This window comes from Mandrillus leucophaeus, unplaced genomic scaffold, assembly GCF_000951045.1.
Source record: "Mandrillus leucophaeus isolate KB7577 unplaced genomic scaffold, Mleu.le_1.0 Scaffold227, whole genome shotgun sequence".
Classification (NCBI taxonomy): Eukaryota; Metazoa; Chordata; class Mammalia; order Primates; family Cercopithecidae; genus Mandrillus; species Mandrillus leucophaeus.
The window spans coordinates 1,454,882-1,471,291 of record NW_012102332.1 but is presented as its reverse complement, the minus strand read 5'-3'; the positions used below and the strand labels follow the sequence as shown (position 1 = coordinate 1,471,291).

At 45.5% G+C, this 16,410-nt stretch overlaps 1 protein-coding gene across 3 annotated transcripts in view; it reads left to right on the top strand.

The window, feature by feature from the left end:
* GABRB3 (gamma-aminobutyric acid (GABA) A receptor, beta 3) overlaps positions 1-16,410 on the top strand; it is a 179,444-nt gene that overhangs the window by 90,173 nt on the left and 72,861 nt on the right. Inside the window, exon 1 of one of the 3 annotated variants that reach the window (XM_011981480.1) lies at positions 10,241-10,437. The exons of the other annotated variants lie outside the window; for them this stretch is intronic. The gene's annotated coding sequence lies outside the window, so the exon portion shown is untranslated. Of the gene's footprint in view, positions 1-10,240; positions 10,438-16,410 lie in introns of those variants that run through there. 3 annotated transcript variants of the gene reach the window in all.

Here is a 16,410-nt window from a genome sequence, read left to right as displayed (position 1 = left end):
TCTGCTTTGAGTAATTTAATACTTCTTGTTTACCAACTTTCAAACCAAAATATGGCGATTTTTACAATGAAAATCATCCATTCACGACTCTTGTTGGCATTGTAGACATTTCACCTTCTCTTTGTGAAACCGAAATCTTCCATGTTCCTGCCTGATATCTGTGCATCATCACTGAAAGGGAATAATCAGAAACATCTGTTTACATTTACCAGGAGCAGATATTAGAGGCATTAAAACAAATACAATCATTACCCAACAGCTTAAAGAAATCGAATGTACCGGCATGTCTGAATTTCACAAGAGCAAGGGATTTCTAGATGAATACACTATGTGAATACGCTGTAGGATACGGAAGTATCCTTTACAAAATGATAGGGACCAGAGCAAAGTTAACATATACTGGATATGTACAGTTTTCCCTCCATATCCTTGAAGGATTGGTTCCAGGACCCCTTGAGCATACTAAAACCCACAGATGCTCAAGTCCTTGATATAAAATGATGTAGTGTTTGCATATATCCTACACATATCCTCTCGTATGCATTAAATCATCTCTGTCCTCATAATTCCTAATAAAATGTAAATGCCATGTAAATAGTTGTTATACTGTATTGTTTAGGGAATAATTACAAGAAAAAAAGTGTACATGTTTTGTACAGACACAACCATCATTTTTTTTTTCAAATATTTTCCATCTGAGCTTGGTTTGACTCCACAGATGAGAATTCACAGATACGGGGGGTCTACTGTATTCTGAAGTATTCATTTCTGTTCTTAATTTTACTGAAACACCTCATCATTTTGGAATTAACAATGGGCATTGGGTTGATGGCCATGATTATTATAGCATCAGGCCCTGGATGAAGGCAGGTTCTCATGCAGAGGCCGTCCTCAGACACCTGTGTTGCAGGGAGTGCCATCTGAAAACCGGTGGTGCTAGAGCCATGACCCGTGTCTTCTTGCTGTCATGTCAGGTGTTGACATGGCATTGATGGATTTTCGGAGACCCGCTTGAAGCGGTTTGCAGCAAGACCATATTGACATCCACTAGAATCCCAGAAGCGAGTGGAAGACTGTGTTCTTTCACCTCACCGGAACAGACTCTTCCCGGTTGCCGGCGGAGCGTGGTGGGGGCTGTTCCTCTGCCAGTGGCCCAGCACACACGTGCATGTTTCTAAATATAGACTGTTGATTTTAGGAAATAGAGTTTTCTGATTTGGGTGAAGTTGAAAGGTTTAAATCAAAATAGTGACCAGAATATGTATTAATGTCATAAAGACTGATTACATGCAAAAATAAAAATTTCAAATGGAGCTTTAACAAAATACCAGCCTTGGGCTTTACCTGCTGGGATTCTGACTCAAGGCAGCTGGGGTGGATCTTGGACCTGGATTAGGAAACAAGGAAAGAGAAGGAATAAAGATGACAGAGAGACTACACAGTAGAGCTGTCAGAAGAGCAGCTGGATGAGGGCTCGGCACTCAGAGGGGTCTCCAGCCTTCGGCCAGAAATGGGTGTCATCCCCTGTGGTTTTTGTCAAACATCTTAGGAATGATGGAGATCACCTTGGAAGACAGGAAGGAAGGAGCAGGGCTCAACTGAGGTAATCTAACCTCTAAACCTAGAACACAGGTGCCGTCTATCCCGGGAGCCCTGAGCAGAGCAGCCAGCCAGTGAAGTAAAAAGGCAAGAGGAGTGGGTATCACAGAGACCGGGCACAGAGGCATAAAGAGAACAAGCTCTCAGCCCTGCTGCATCTGCCTAGATATGGAGTAGGATGAGGAGAAAAGAGTGCCCTTTGGGAGTCACTGTGTGACCTTTGCTCTGACCAGGCTTGCGGCAGGTTCAGAACCCTGGTGGGCTGATGAGGGATGGGGACTTCAGTGTCCAGAAATATGATTGCCTACCAATTCTAAAGAACTCTCCATATAAAGCACTAGAAATGGCAGATAAATTGTAATGCACGTATTTAAATGTATTACTTAATTCATAAGAAAATAATAGGAAGCCCCAGCTAAGAGTGAAAGCATCGTAAGCTGCACTTGGAGGATGGAAAGCCTGTGGTCTTTTGCCCTTGGTAACCAAGTGGCTTGGTGTCAGTGGCTAGGCAGAAACAGGAGACTAGGGACTAGGCAAATCCTCCCAGCAGAGGGTTGAAATGGAGTCCTCACAGAGCTGGTGCAATCAAAGGGGGGGTACATAGTAAAAGGGTGTTCTAGAACAATAGTCCCCAGCTATCAAAGAGAGATAACAAGGAAATGTATCTGTCTTGCTAATGCTTCAGGTGGCCAAGACAACATCTGCTCTAAGAATTTGGATCACATTCCTGTACTAATCTGGATTTGGGGTTTAAGTTTAAGCTGCAGAGAAGTTTTCACTGGAAGTAATCCAAGGCTATCAATCAATCTGGAGCACCTGTGAAAGAACATATAGCTCTTTTCTGAAGGGACATACCAACAGCCAGGTTATACAGAACTTCTACACACTGTTCAGGAGATTTTTTTATGCAATGCCTAATTTGTGCTCAGCACCATCCTAGATGCTGTGGATACATCTATGAACCAAAGAGACAGAATTTCCTGCGCTCATGCAGCTGATGTTCTAGCAGGGGGAAAAAGGAAAGAACTAACATCTAGAGTATGATTAGGATTAAGAGGATGGGAGCGTGTAAAAGGTGCAGGTTGCCACTGTCAGGAGGGTGAATCTGAGCAGAGTTGACTAAGGTAAGGAAGTCAGGAGAAGGTTGTTAGGGGAAAGAGTTCAAGGCAGAAGGAACAGCGAATGCAAGGTGGAAGGATGCCTGGGTTGTTTGAGGAGCAACATAGAAGGCATTGTTGCCAGAACTAAGCTAGCAAAGGTGACAATAACAAGAGGTGAGATCAGAGAGGTGCTAAGTGGGCCCAGAGCATGTTGACTTAGGCTTTACTTAGGCAGGAAGCCACTGTAGGGTTTTGAACAGGAGAGCAAATGATCTGACTTCAGTTGTTCATTAATCACTCTGGTTGCTCTGATGAGAACAGGACCGTGGAAGAGAAGAGTGCAAGGACCCAGTTAGGAGGCCTCTAGACTAGGAATGGGGAGAGATGGCGTGTTTGACAAGGGTGGTAGCAGCAGTGATGGTAAGGTATGGTGGAACCTGTGTCTGTGTTTAACATGGGGTCAACAGAATTTCAGACAGATTGATGAAGAATGTGAGAGAAGAGATGAGTGAAAAATGACTCCAGAAATGTTGGCTTGAGTAACTGCAAGGCGAGAATGCCATTGTGTGAACTGGGAAACCACAAGTGGATTGGTTTTGAGGGTAAGATCAATAATTCCATTTGAATGTGTTGAGTTGATTCTGGAGTTTGATTTAGAAATTTAGTTGGAGACAACATTGAGGAATTCTAAGCATATAGATGGAAAGATCAGGATCAGCCATGCAGCTAGAGGCAATCACTTAAGGGAGGGAGTGCCGATAGAGAAGAGACCAAGGTCTGGTGGAATGAGTGGGCGGATGGTGGCATCAAAAGAGGAGCCCTGGGGCCCTTTAGCATTAAAAAGAAGAGGCAGCATTGGAGGGAGTAGCAAAGAAGACGAGCCAGTTAGGTAGGAGAAAAGGCAGGACAGCATGTGTCCAGAATGGTGGAGAGTCTATTTTGCCCTTCTTGCAAGCTAGCAAGTTGGTGCCATGGATGCTGGAGGAAGACATGGATCTCAATGGTCAGAGACAAAGGACAAGGTTAGTTTACTACTCACAACCAGGGCCAGCTATATAATTTGAAGGGCCTAAGGCAAAATGAAAGTACAAGGTCCTTTGTTCAAAAAGTAGAAATAAGGGGCTATTATTCTCCAGTCTAAAGGTTAACACTTGTGTTTTCCCTCCTTTGGCACTATGCTTGATTGGGTATATGAAACCTGCATTGCAGTTCCTTTCTGGCTACCTGGCTTTGATTACAGTATTCTAGAGGATAGGGCTGCTTTATGCAATGCCTTGCAGAGACGTCCATCCAAATATTTCTCCAATTAATAGCAATTCAGAAAAGACAACTATCAAACTAGTATTTCTCAGCTATATCAAGTGCAGTACTGTTGATATTGTGATTTGTCTAACAGCAATAATCTAATAAGTTCTGCACAGAAACTAGAAATAGACATGATCTCAGAAATGAATAGCCTTGCTGTCTAAAAATAGCACATCTCAGACATTGAAAGAACTCTAAAATGCATGGCATCACTCATCCACATGATTTGTCTTTGAGGTAAGGAAATCCATTGACAAATCCTGATCTAGATGCACATACATGAAATAAAAGGGCAATTCAGTTTTCACAGTGTAAGGGTATGGGAGCAGTCTTAAGACAGAAATACTCATTCTGTAAATGAAAAGGAGTAAAAAACCCATTAAGAAAGGTTGACTGGTACGGCACTGGCATTCACTTGTGCCAAATATCAGAAATCATTCCTGCTGATAAATAAACGTCCTTCTTTCTGTTTCAGCATTTTTTTTTGCCTTGTCTGCTCTCTTGAAGGGATTCAGAGAAGTAATTTTAAGTGATACTCAGTTTAGCAAATCTAGTAACACACACTCGATAAACCATGCCACCCAAGAGAGGACCATCACCATTTAAGAACATAGAATTCTTAACCTTATGGCCATCTGCAGGAGCTCTGCTTAAGCAGGGGAAGAGCACAGAGGCATGGATCATCCAGCCTGATACACGTCACACAGTCCGAATGGGGATGAATCACTCACCAGTCTCCAGGGGCAGTGTTCACCCAGTTCAAGTAGCTTTGAAATATGGAGATTGAGGGTGCCTTGTCCAAGCAATATGGATGTTTTTCACAGCCAGTTCTCAGAGCATCTTTGGAAGAATATCGTTGGGAGTCATTGCATTCCCTTTGGGAATTCTCTTAACTGAAGACAGTTGCTGCAAAATAAAACTATGGCTCTGATTAGTAACCATATGTTTCAACATATAAGGTCTTTCTCCCTTCCTCTCTCTTACTTGGGAAAATTATCTAATCTTTAGAGATTATCTTTTTTATATATATATATATATATATATAATTTTTTAAAGTTTTTTCTCTCAATGTATACATACATTTAGAGAGACAATACACACACAAACACATATATACATAAGTAGTGAGTATTGTTCAGATAAATACCTGTTTAAAATAAAGGAGAGTATGCAATGACTCTGTCGTTTACCAGCACATTCCAGAAGGTCATTCATATAATATTGTGTTGGTTGGAACATCTTCCCCTATATAGAGTGTGAGACAGCTGGTCATTCCCTGTATTATTCTGTTTAACCCAGAACATGTCTGAGGTCTGGCATTTGACCTCCATACTCTAGCCACCATGGGTAAGCCTGCTTCTGGGATGCAATTGGTGAGTCTAGGCACTCATCCGCTAATCCGTTGCCACGGCGACATCAGTGGAAACCCTCCAGCCCTCAGCACTGCAGCTGACCTCATGATCCCATTCTAGAGATGGAAGACTTTTTTTTTTAGGAACTGGTTACAGTAGAACACAGTGGCTGAGTGACTGTTGGAGGTTAGGGTGAGAATGAAAGAAGAGGCTGGTATACTGCTTCTGGTGTGGGTGGGGTTGAGTGGGTGGGTGGGAGGGTGGGCGAACACATTTGAGGCAGGAAGACAGTGAGTTAATTTTGGACATGGCGATCTTGGGTTGCATGTGGAGCATCTGGACGGAAAGGTTCAGAAGGCAGTGGGATCAGTGCATCCAAATCCCAGGGAAGCAGAATGGGCCAGAGACAGCAGGGGAAGAACGAAGACCCAGAGGCTGATCAGGAGTGAGAAACAGGGTGCTCCCCTCCCTTAGCTCCTTGGTGCCCAGTTTGGTAGAAGTAGTAACCTCCCCAAAAAAAGGCTACAGTAGGTCACCAACTTACAACTAAAGGGGGCTGCAGAGGGAATGTTTATTGAAAAGTTCCTTATATGGAGGAATCACTTGACTATAGGATGGGGTTTTCTAAAGGCACAGGGAAGAGAGGGTGGGTGGGAGGTGAGCCCTGGAGCACTGGAAGGGTGGCTGTCAGGGTCAGCGGCAGTAGGACGGCTGGTGGTGTTTTCATTTTGATTAGCACTGTAGCTATTTTACAAATTTGTGTTTAATTTTAATTTGTAACTTCAAAGTAATTCACAGCAGAAAAAAATGTTTTATGGAAAAAAGCTAGTGACCGGATACATTTCAGGAAACAAGCTTGTATTACATTTGGATATTGAGTAGACGATGAAACTTGGGATTTGAGAGCAAAGGGTGAAGCCGGCTCCAGATAGGATTGGGAATTCTACACCATTGGCCTGAGATTTCTTCACCTGCATCTCAGGAAAACAAGCACATTTTCCTTTGTGGTTTGGTGTGTACTTGCTGTGGAACAGTGGGGCTGGGGGCAGCTAATAAAGAGGGTCCTTTTTCATTCGGTTCTGGAGGGTCTTCTTTCAGGGGTGACTGGCCCTGCTTTTGAGACAAGAGAAGGTAGAATTTCCCAAATGCCTGTTGTGAGTCCAGCACTGTGTTAAGCATTGTTAGATCAATTAATGACTACAGCACTTTTGCAAAAGGAGCATTTTTAGTTTCATTTTTACACAAGAGGTTGCTGAGGCTCAGAACAATTAGATAACTTTCCCAAGTAAGGCACATGGCAAGGGTGTCACCCAGTGAGTCTGACACATTTTGCTCCACCACACCCCACACCATCGGCAAACCAGCACCTGCATAAAGAGTTTATTTAGTGAAGGGCCTCTCTCTTACATTTCCCTGGTTCTCATTGGCTTAGGTTGAATTCTCCAGATTTCTTCTCACAGTACAATTTATTTGTCCTTTGAATGTAGGTCAGTGCAATCATTTTGCTTTTCAAACTTACTTGACTCCAGAAAAGTATCTTTTTAGACTTACAAAGAAAAACATTTTCAAAATAATTCTTATCCTACGCCAGCTTCTCAGATGGCTTTAGGGGCCTGGGAGATTTATCTCTCTTTTCACCAGCCCTTTCAGATTTCATACAGAGGTGACTACTTCATCTTCTGACTACATTCAGCATTTAGGTGCATGCATAAATGCACACTCTGCCTTGGGGCAGGTATAAAGGCTGAAAAGCCTCAGTAACTGGACTCCTCTCCTGCCAGCCCTAGGCTTAGTGAGAGGACCCTTACATACACACTGCTTTTGCATTGCTGTACACTTAACTCAGCACACCATGTCCTCCCCCTGCTGAGGACTTCAGATTGTGTGGCTGGCAGGCTTCACAGATCCAGTGACAGCCATAGGACAGTGAGGTCGCCTGTCACTGGCTGGGCCAATGGGAGGCCGACTTGAGACTCGGGCACATTTGCTTCCAAAGCTGCTTCTCCTAATCACTCTAAATGTACTTGGATCCATTTTTCTTTCTCCCCACTAGATAGTGAGCTTTATGGAGGTATCAGTTCTGTCTTCCTTATCTCTGGATCCCTAACACTAAGCATGGTTCTTGGCTTATGCTAGATAATCAATGCTTAAAGCAAGATGGAGGGAGGCAGAGAAGGAAGCTGTTTTATTATTAAACATCAAATAGAGTCAGCGAATGGAAAGCTAGATACCATCGAAGTCTGTTGTCAGAGGAGAGTTGGTTGTAATGTTAGATACTCAGTTCTTGCTCATTAAATGGAATAGATTGGAATTTCCTAAATAAATTTTGTTAACAAAAGTGCCAATTCCCTCAGCCTAACCTTCCTTGTAGGAATTACTGCAAAGGAAGTCACCACCACCTAGGGCTTATGTAAGCTTCTCAAAACAATTTTCCATCTTCCCTGACCTGAGGACAACTTACCTGCAAGGTTTTGTATCATAAACTTGCTGAACCAGATGCAAATGCAGGTGTCCTGTGGTTTTCACAGCTGCAGTTAAATATTTAAATTTGGTTTAGAAATTGCATTTCTTTCTCAGGGATAGTAAATTTTTTCTTCATTTCCTGTGCTAAGGAATGTAGTCAATTACTTAATTGCAGAATAATGAGCAATATTTCCACTTTCAAATGTGTATTCTTGTCATTTTAATGTGATAAGTGCCAAGAGATTTGCACAAGCAGGAAGAAACTTTGTTGTTTATATGTCTTACTGCAGTTCATCTGAGCTGCCTGAATTATACACCTAAAGATGAGCTGAGGTTTCATTTTGGTTGGTTGTTGCTGCTGCTTGTATATTCTCAGGAGATTTTGAAAGGACAGTCACTATGTATAAATGCTTGACTCGTGGGTGGCTCATATTCCAGAATGCCTGTTCCCAGCACTCAGGGCTTCCTTTACAGCTTCTAGGTCCAGCAGTACTTTCCTCACCTCCCAGCAGCACTGTGGCTCCAAAACAGGGAGCCTGGGCTAGTCCTGGTGTCTCACCAGGAACCATGGCTTCTTACCTTTGCATGAAATTGATAATCTGGAGTGAAACCTAACAACCCTTTTTGTCATATTTTTTTCAATAGGAAAACATTGCACACATCCTAAACAAATGACTTACAAATTTGCAGAACTCTACCCACTAGTATTGAAAGCAATTTGAGCTTGTAAAACATGCATCCCATGAACTTCAGGGTTTGTGCTGCTTGATACACACACCAATCCCGAGAGACTGTATTGTCTGTGGAGAGGGCCCCTGATTTCATTAGATGATCAAAGGGCTTTATGATCCCTAAAATAAACCAAGATGAATAAATAACTTTTTAATTCAAGTGATTTTGTTTGCAAAGTTTCTAAGAAAGACCCCTTTTTTTAAGAGAGGTTCTGTTTTTAAGAAAGACCCTGTTTTTAAGAAAGACCCTTTGTTTTGAATGCAATTCTTACTCGAATATTTCTTCATGCTGATTCTAAGTTCTTCAGAAGGCTTTCAGAAGAGAAAGAAAGGTATTCAAGACATCTTATCTAATGATTTTGACAAACTACAATAGTTCAAACCAACTATAATTCAGCAAAACAACTCACATGTATACAGCATACTCCAGAGAGGTCCAGTTCCCAGTGGACTGGACGATTCCCTTGTGCCTTCCTCCTCACTGCCTGAGCACTCTCCATTAACTCCCATATCTCAGGGCCTCCATGTCCACAGGAACCTGTCACGGTATAACTAGAGGTGCTGGCAGCTTTCCCTTCTGTGGACAGCTGTTTCAGGTACGGAGGGACTGGGTAGAGCAGGGGCCCAGAAGCTCTCTGCAGGTGCCCTGGGCTCCTGCCCACCCAGAGGAAACAGCCTTACCTCCGGGAGCCTGGCCTAGGAATGCAGGAGTCCAGGGATAATTTCTCCACATGGGCTTCCCCAGCGGCCTTCCCTGGTGAGGGTTTGGGGTTGAACCGCTGAGTAAGTGGGGTGGCAGAGGTCGTGGAGGGTTGGTGGGCGCCGGGACATCTGATTTCCTATACCTAGAGCCTTCCGAGTACTGTATCCATCCAGGGCCAGCTCCATCTCAGAATTGGCGCTGCACCTTAACCAGAAGCCAAACGTTCTCAGGGTGCCCAGGGCTGTGGAGACACCTGCTAACAAAATAAGTTGAGTGACTATTGGTGCACACACATTCATTGTGTCTTAATTAGTTTACAGGAGGGATATTTTATAAATGCTTGAATGGCTATAAATCTCAAGTCTTACTAACAGTGTAGTTTGCTAAAGTCAGGTTACATCGAATTATAACCAGAAGGGGCTCGGTGAGCTTAGAAGCTGCACCAGGGCTGAAGATTTCGGTGATGTGAGAAGTTGAGTGTTACCACCTTGGGTCTGTGGGGCCCACCCACAGCCCAGGACGCTTCTGCATCCCCTGGACACGGGGCTGTGTCTCTGCAACCCCACTGGAAGCGATTTCCGCAAGCTCTGACCTCTCCACCAATACCCGCTCCTCCTCCTCCTCCTGCCAACACATTCGGTCTAGAGGTGCTGATAATGCTGGCTGTGCCACAGCCAAGGGCCAGTGCCAGGATTCAGCCTGTGTCTCCCGAGTGTGTGCTGAGCTAATCAGGTCCACCCTCCCAGGACGAGGTTCCCCACCACGCAGCCGCAGGGCGCACAGACAGGCACGGGGAGGAGCCTGCCGGCCAGGCCCGGGAGCTGGGCCACATCATTTCCGCTAGGGGCCACGCCCCTCGAGCCACAGACCACGCCTCCTCCCACTCCGGGCCACGCCTCCTCCCGCCCCGGGCCCGCTTCCGGGAGCTGCCCTCCTCCGCAGGCCCCGCCCCTGGTTGCCTCTGCTTCGCAAAGCCATGCGCCTCCAGGCAGCTGCTGCTCCCCACACTGCACCCCTGTGCCTCCCCCAGCGTTGGCCTCCCCTGTAAAGAGCAGAGATGGAGAAGAAGCAACAGTTACGACTTGGGTTAGCCTGGCGGAGGCTCTCGGAGTCTTTGGGACCTCAGCACCGGGATACCAGGAGACTCCCTCGGGTCCCCATGTGGGCCAGCTACCGGACAAGCGGTGAAAGTCGGGGACGCGGGCTCTCTGCAGAGTCACAAGGAGTGGGGACGCTCTTGCACCTGCTCCCCCACACCTCCCAGCTCTGATTTCCAAGGCCTCAGAGCCTCTGTTTGAGGACTGCCGTTTCAGGCCTCTGCTGGCCCCCTTTCTTCTCTCTAGGGCTCCCTCAGCTACCCTAGGGGGTCACCAACGTAGGTAGAAGGTGAGCTTCAACCTGTGGAGCTGTCTCCTCTGCCTCGCCCTGTGGCACTGCTTTTTTGTGAAAATAGCTGTGTGGGGTAAGTTGATACCAGGAGCTGCTTCGTCCAGATGTCCATACCCACGACTGGCCCTCCAGGGGCAGCCGCCCTGCCCTTCACATAGCTGAATCTTTTACTTCTAGGTTCAGATCAGATGGTTGTTTGTCCAAGAATTCATCTGTAGTCATCCTTCCCAGAAGTGGCTTTTTCTGATTACCATATCCCTTCGAGTTTAGGATAGCACTTAACCTAGATTGCTTTTGAATTCTTGGAACCTGCAATTATTGTCTCTGCCACATGGCCAGTCCCTTAGGGCCCATAGTGGCTGTAGTTCATCTTCGCCTCCCTCAAGTTGTCTAGCAGGCGGTAAGCACTCAATAAACATTTTCTGAATAATTGAGTAAATACAGGTACACCTCCAGAGATACTTCAGGTTCTGTTCCAGACCACTGCTGTAAAGCAAATATCATGAAGTGAGTCACAAATTTTTTGGTTTCCCAAGATATATAAAAGTTATGTTTACACTGTATTGTAGTCTATTAACTGTCCAATAACGTGTCTATAAAGTGTACATACCTTAATTAAAAATACTGTGTTGCTAAAAATGCTAACAATCATCTGAGCCTTCAGAGAGTCATGATCTTTTTGCAGGTGGAGTGTCTTGCCTCAGTGTTGATGGCTGCTGACTGATCAGGGTGGTGGTTGCTGAAAACTCTGGCAGTTTCTTTAAATAAGGCAACAATGAAATGTATTACTTTGACTATTTCATGAAAGATTTATCTGTAGCGTTGGATGCTGTTTGGTAGCGTTTTACCCACAGTAGAACTTCTTTCAAAATTGGAGTCAATCCTCTCAAACCCTGCCACTGCTTTATCAACTAAGTTTATGTAATATTCTAAATCCTTTGTTGTCATTACAACAATGTTCACAACATCCTCACCAGGAGTAGATTCCATCTCAAGAAACCACGCTTTGCTCATCCATAGGAAGCAACCCCTCATTCATTCAAGTTTAATCATTAGATTCCAGAAATTCAGGGACATCGTCAAGTTTCACTTCTAGTTCTCTTGCTGTTCCCATCGCATCTGCAATGACTCGAACCCCTCAAAGTCATCCATGAGGGCTGGAATCCACATCTTCCAAACTCCTGTTGGTGGTGATATTTTGACCTCCTCCGATAAATCATGAGTGTTCTTACTGACATCTGGAATGGTGAGTCCTTTCCAGAACGTTTTCAGTTTGGTTTGCCCAGATCCATCAAAAGAATCACTGTTTATGGCAGCTATAGCCTTATGAAATGTATTTCTTAAATAATAAAGCTTGAAAGTCAGCTTCTCCTTGATCTATGGGCTGCGGAACGGATGTTGTGTTAGCAGACTTGAAAACAGCATCCATCTCTTTGTACATATCCATTAGAGCTCTTGAGTGACCAGGTGCATTGAAAATGAGCAGTAACGTTTTGAAAGGAATGTTTTTTTCTGAGCAGAAGGTCTCAACTGTGGGTTGAAAATATTCAGTTTTGTAAATACGTGTTGACACCTAGGTTTTATTGTTGCATTTATTGAGCATAGGCAGAGTAGCTTAGCATAATTCTTAAGGGCCCTAGGATTTTCAAAAAGGTCGGTGAGCATTGGCTTCAACTTAAAGTCAGCAGCTACAATTAGCCCCTAACAAGAGAGTCAGCCTGTCCTTTGAAGCTCCGAAGCCAGACATTGACTTCTGTCTTGCTATGAAAGCCCTATATGGCATCTTCTTCCATTAGAAAAGACTTCTTCCAAAGTCTACACGAAAACCTTCTGTTGAGTGTAACCACCTTCGTCAGTGATCTTAGCAGGATCTTCTGGGTAACTTGCTGCAGCTTCTCCATCAGCACTTGCTCCTTCCCTTGCACGTTTATGTTATGGAAATGGCTTCCTTGCTTAAACCTCATGAATCAATCTCTCCTGTCTTCTAACTTTTCTTCTGCAGCTGCCTTACCTCTTTCAGCCTTTAAAGAATTGAAGAGAGTTAGGATTTTGCCCTAGATTAAACTTTGACTTAAGAGAATGTTGTGGTGGGTTTGATATTCTATCCATATCAGCAATAAGGCTGTTTGACTTTCTTACCATTCACTGGAGTAGCACTTTGAATTTCCTACTAAAACTTTTTATTTGCGTTCACAATTTGGCTAACTGGTAGAAAAGGCCTAACGTTAGGCCTATAAAACGTTTTTGCACATCAATCATTTGACCTGCTCCCTCACTAAGCTTAATCATTTCTAGTTTTTTATTTACCGTGAGAGATGGGTGACTCTTCCTTGCACTTGAAGCCTTAGAGGCCATTGGAGGATTATTAACTGGCCTCATTTTGATATCGTTGTGTCTCAGGGAATAGGGAGGCCCAAAGAGAGGGAGAGATACAGGGTTAAGATTCAGTTGGTAGATCAGTCAGAGGACACACAACATTTGTACGGTAAGTTTGCTGTCTTACGTGGGTGCTATTCCTGGTGCCCCAGAGCGATAATAATAGTAATATCAAATGTCCCTGATTATAGGTCACCATAACCAATATAAAAATAATGAAATACTGAGATTGAAATCTTGTGAAAATTACTGAAATATGACCCAGAGACATGAAGTGAGGATATGCTGTTGGAAAAACAGTGCTGATCGACTTACATGCTCAACGCTGGGTTGCCACAAGCCTTCGATTTGTTAAAAATGCAATATCTGTGAAGCACCGTAAAGTAAGGCAAGCCTGTATCTAGTGATACAGATATTTTCTTGTGCATCCTGGGGGTCTGGCAAAAGAGGGAACGGTAGCAACTCAATTGGTGGAGGACGCAGGCTGCTTCTGTAAATGGTATCAACTATCTGTCTCATTTGGTGTCCACTGCTACCTCCCCAACCCCTTGTCAGCCAGCAGGAACCACAGCAACGGGCCCACCCTGCCCCAGAATGGCCAGCTTGGCTCTTCTTTGAGAAGCTCCACCCTTCCCAGTCATTTCTTATTTTTGTACCCAGACATCACCTGAGTCCACCTCGAGCCTTTAATTAAGGTTAAAGAACAACGGCTTAATTTCCATTTCATGTTCTGTGAGGAGTCCAGTGTCCCCTCTGCTCCCCACAGCCAATATTCCTTTAATCCTTGGAGCTTTTAAAGTCTAAAGGATCTTCCGTTTCTGCAGACGGGCTTGGAATTCAAATTCTGACAGACACTGCATCCCATGCAAATTCCATCTCTTCGTGACTGTGCTCTTCTCTTTGGTTCATGCCACATCACTGCAAATGTAAAAATTGGTAACTTCCCTGGGATGCATGGGATGCATTGAAGGAAAGGATACTTTTACAAAGCATTTTTCTGTAGCAACTATGCTAAATGTTTGGTGATGGGTTGGGCATGGAAGGAGGAGTTGGTGGTGCCGGAGTTCTGATTACTCTCTTTGAAGAACCCCAGCATGACCTGACTGTCCATGCTCAGAGACATCCTTTCAAAGCGCCACCCTGCCAAGCTCACTCCCCTTTATTATGAGGAACTGTTTGGCTCCCACCCCTTGGAGCTGCCACATTGAGAGCCAGGCCCTGAAGGGAGGTGGCCCGAACTTCAAGTCCCGCTGTCCCGGGTTACTTGTGTTTGAGGGAGCGGATGAGGAGCAAGTTACTTCAGCTCTTCAATTTTTGTTACTTCATCGATATAGGATAATAATTATAATACCTGCTTCGTAGTTAAATGAGGTGCTAGGCAGCACGGGGCCTGGAGTTTGCTGAAGGATCGTGCACACAAGTGGCTGCCCGCTGTTCCTGGCTCAGTGCTCACCACTGCGTGTCACAAGGGGCGGCACCGTGGCCCCCAGAACAGGAAAACCCTGCGTTTGCTACTCACAGCTGCACGAGAGTGGAGGGAGGCTTGGACCTTTCCACCATCCCCTTCCCTTTCTTTGCCAGCTAGTAAGTATCCCAGAAAAGAAGGAGGACACTGATTTGTGCCCCCACTGATGTGATAGTCCTTGCCATACATGGCTGATCACATGCGGCAGGTTTGGATTTACATACCAGCTTTTCCCTCCTGCTGTTACCTAAGCTCTTACCCCCTAGTCCACTCAAGTCACCTCAGTGAACACCCGAGACCCAGACCCAAACTGAGAGGCGCTGCTGATGGTGCGGAGAGCGACACAGTCCAAAATAAGACGCGGAGCCCAAGCTGTCAGGCTGTGAGTGACAGCTGGCTCCCAGGGCTGACGGACGAGTTCTCTCCCTTCTCGTGGCAAGCCTTGTGCAAGCCCATCCAGAGGGGCTCTGAGAAGGGCGCCAGACATCGCGACTCAGGCGTTAAGGATGCGGGGTTAGGAGTAAAGAAAGAAACACGGGAAACTTCTATTTCAACACGAATGTCACGTGGAGGGTGATAGTAGAGAAACCCTGTGGTTGCCACTGCTAACACACGTCCTTTTGTTGTGAAACCACAGCCTCACGCGCCTCAGTTCCAGCACACCACCCACACCAGCGAGAGGTAGTGGTGATGAAGGGGCGGAATATGCCCTGGGAAGGTGCACTCTCATCCTGATGTTCCGCATCAGCCCAGTGTCCAAGAACCTTTCAGGCCTTTGCTTTACCCACCACTCAGCACTGTCCACTGCTCAGAGGCCCCTGCACGCCATCCCTTCTACCCCTTGAACTCACCATTGCTACGCTAGTTTTCTCACAAGTGGCTTTGTGTTTTAAAATGGAGGTTTTATTATTATTTAGGTCAGGCAAGGCCGACAGATCAGGAGACGACTGCCATTGAGAAGAGTGTGTTCCTCCCAGTTCCGGGGCAGCGGGGAGCCACACCATGCCATGGGGGCTGTTCTGGGAGCGCCAGGGTGGGTCAGGCAGCAGAGGGAGGGGAAATGCCTTTATTGTGGTTGCTGGGAAGGAATGGGTGACACGGGGGGAGCAGGCTCAGAATTGGCCGGTTTAAATAATTTCAGGCCCATGGGGCACAGGGGCTGTCTTTAGTTGTCCGGTACCTGGACCTGGGGCAGTTTAGGCAGGTGATAGGGACCCCAGAATGTTCAAGCTCAGTAAAAGAGGAGGTTGGAGTCTTAGCCGCTGAAATCTATGCCCTGTGAATTTATGGCATAATAGGTATAAAAAATAAAAGACCTCTGGACTGTAAAAACAAACAAAAGAGGTGGCTGGGGTGTGGGTTCTGGACTGGTTGGTTTGTATGTGAAAGCTACATTCCTAGGAGAGTTGTTCACCATCTAGGAGTTAGCCAGCCCTGGAAGGGGCCCTCCCTCCAAGGTCCACAGGGTCGCGGATCCAAGCATCAGAATACAGAAATAAAAGACACGGTTAATACTCTTGGTCATGACTCTCTGCTCCATGGAAACTGTCCGTGGCTTTCATTGGCTGTGAAGGTGGCATTCTAGTTTCCACCTTCTGGTCACTGCCCTGGGGTCTAGCCTGACCCATCGCTCTGCTCTCTTCTCCCCATAAACCCAGCATTCCAGCCAAACTGCACTCCACAGGCTTTTTCATCAGGCCCTTAAAAGCAACGGCCTGTGTGTTTTCGATGTGCCCTGTGTGCTGTCTGCCTAGCCGAGGCTTATCTTTAGTGCCATCTGCTCTGTGAGAATCTTCCATTGGTGGTGGTGGTGAGGGCCCCCACAGGTTATTACTAGGCACAGAGCTCTGCCTACAAACGTGTCTGGGGAGAAAAATGCCTGCTTCTTTTCGTCTGCTTCAATGCTGCCTCTCCTTTAAGTTGAAGA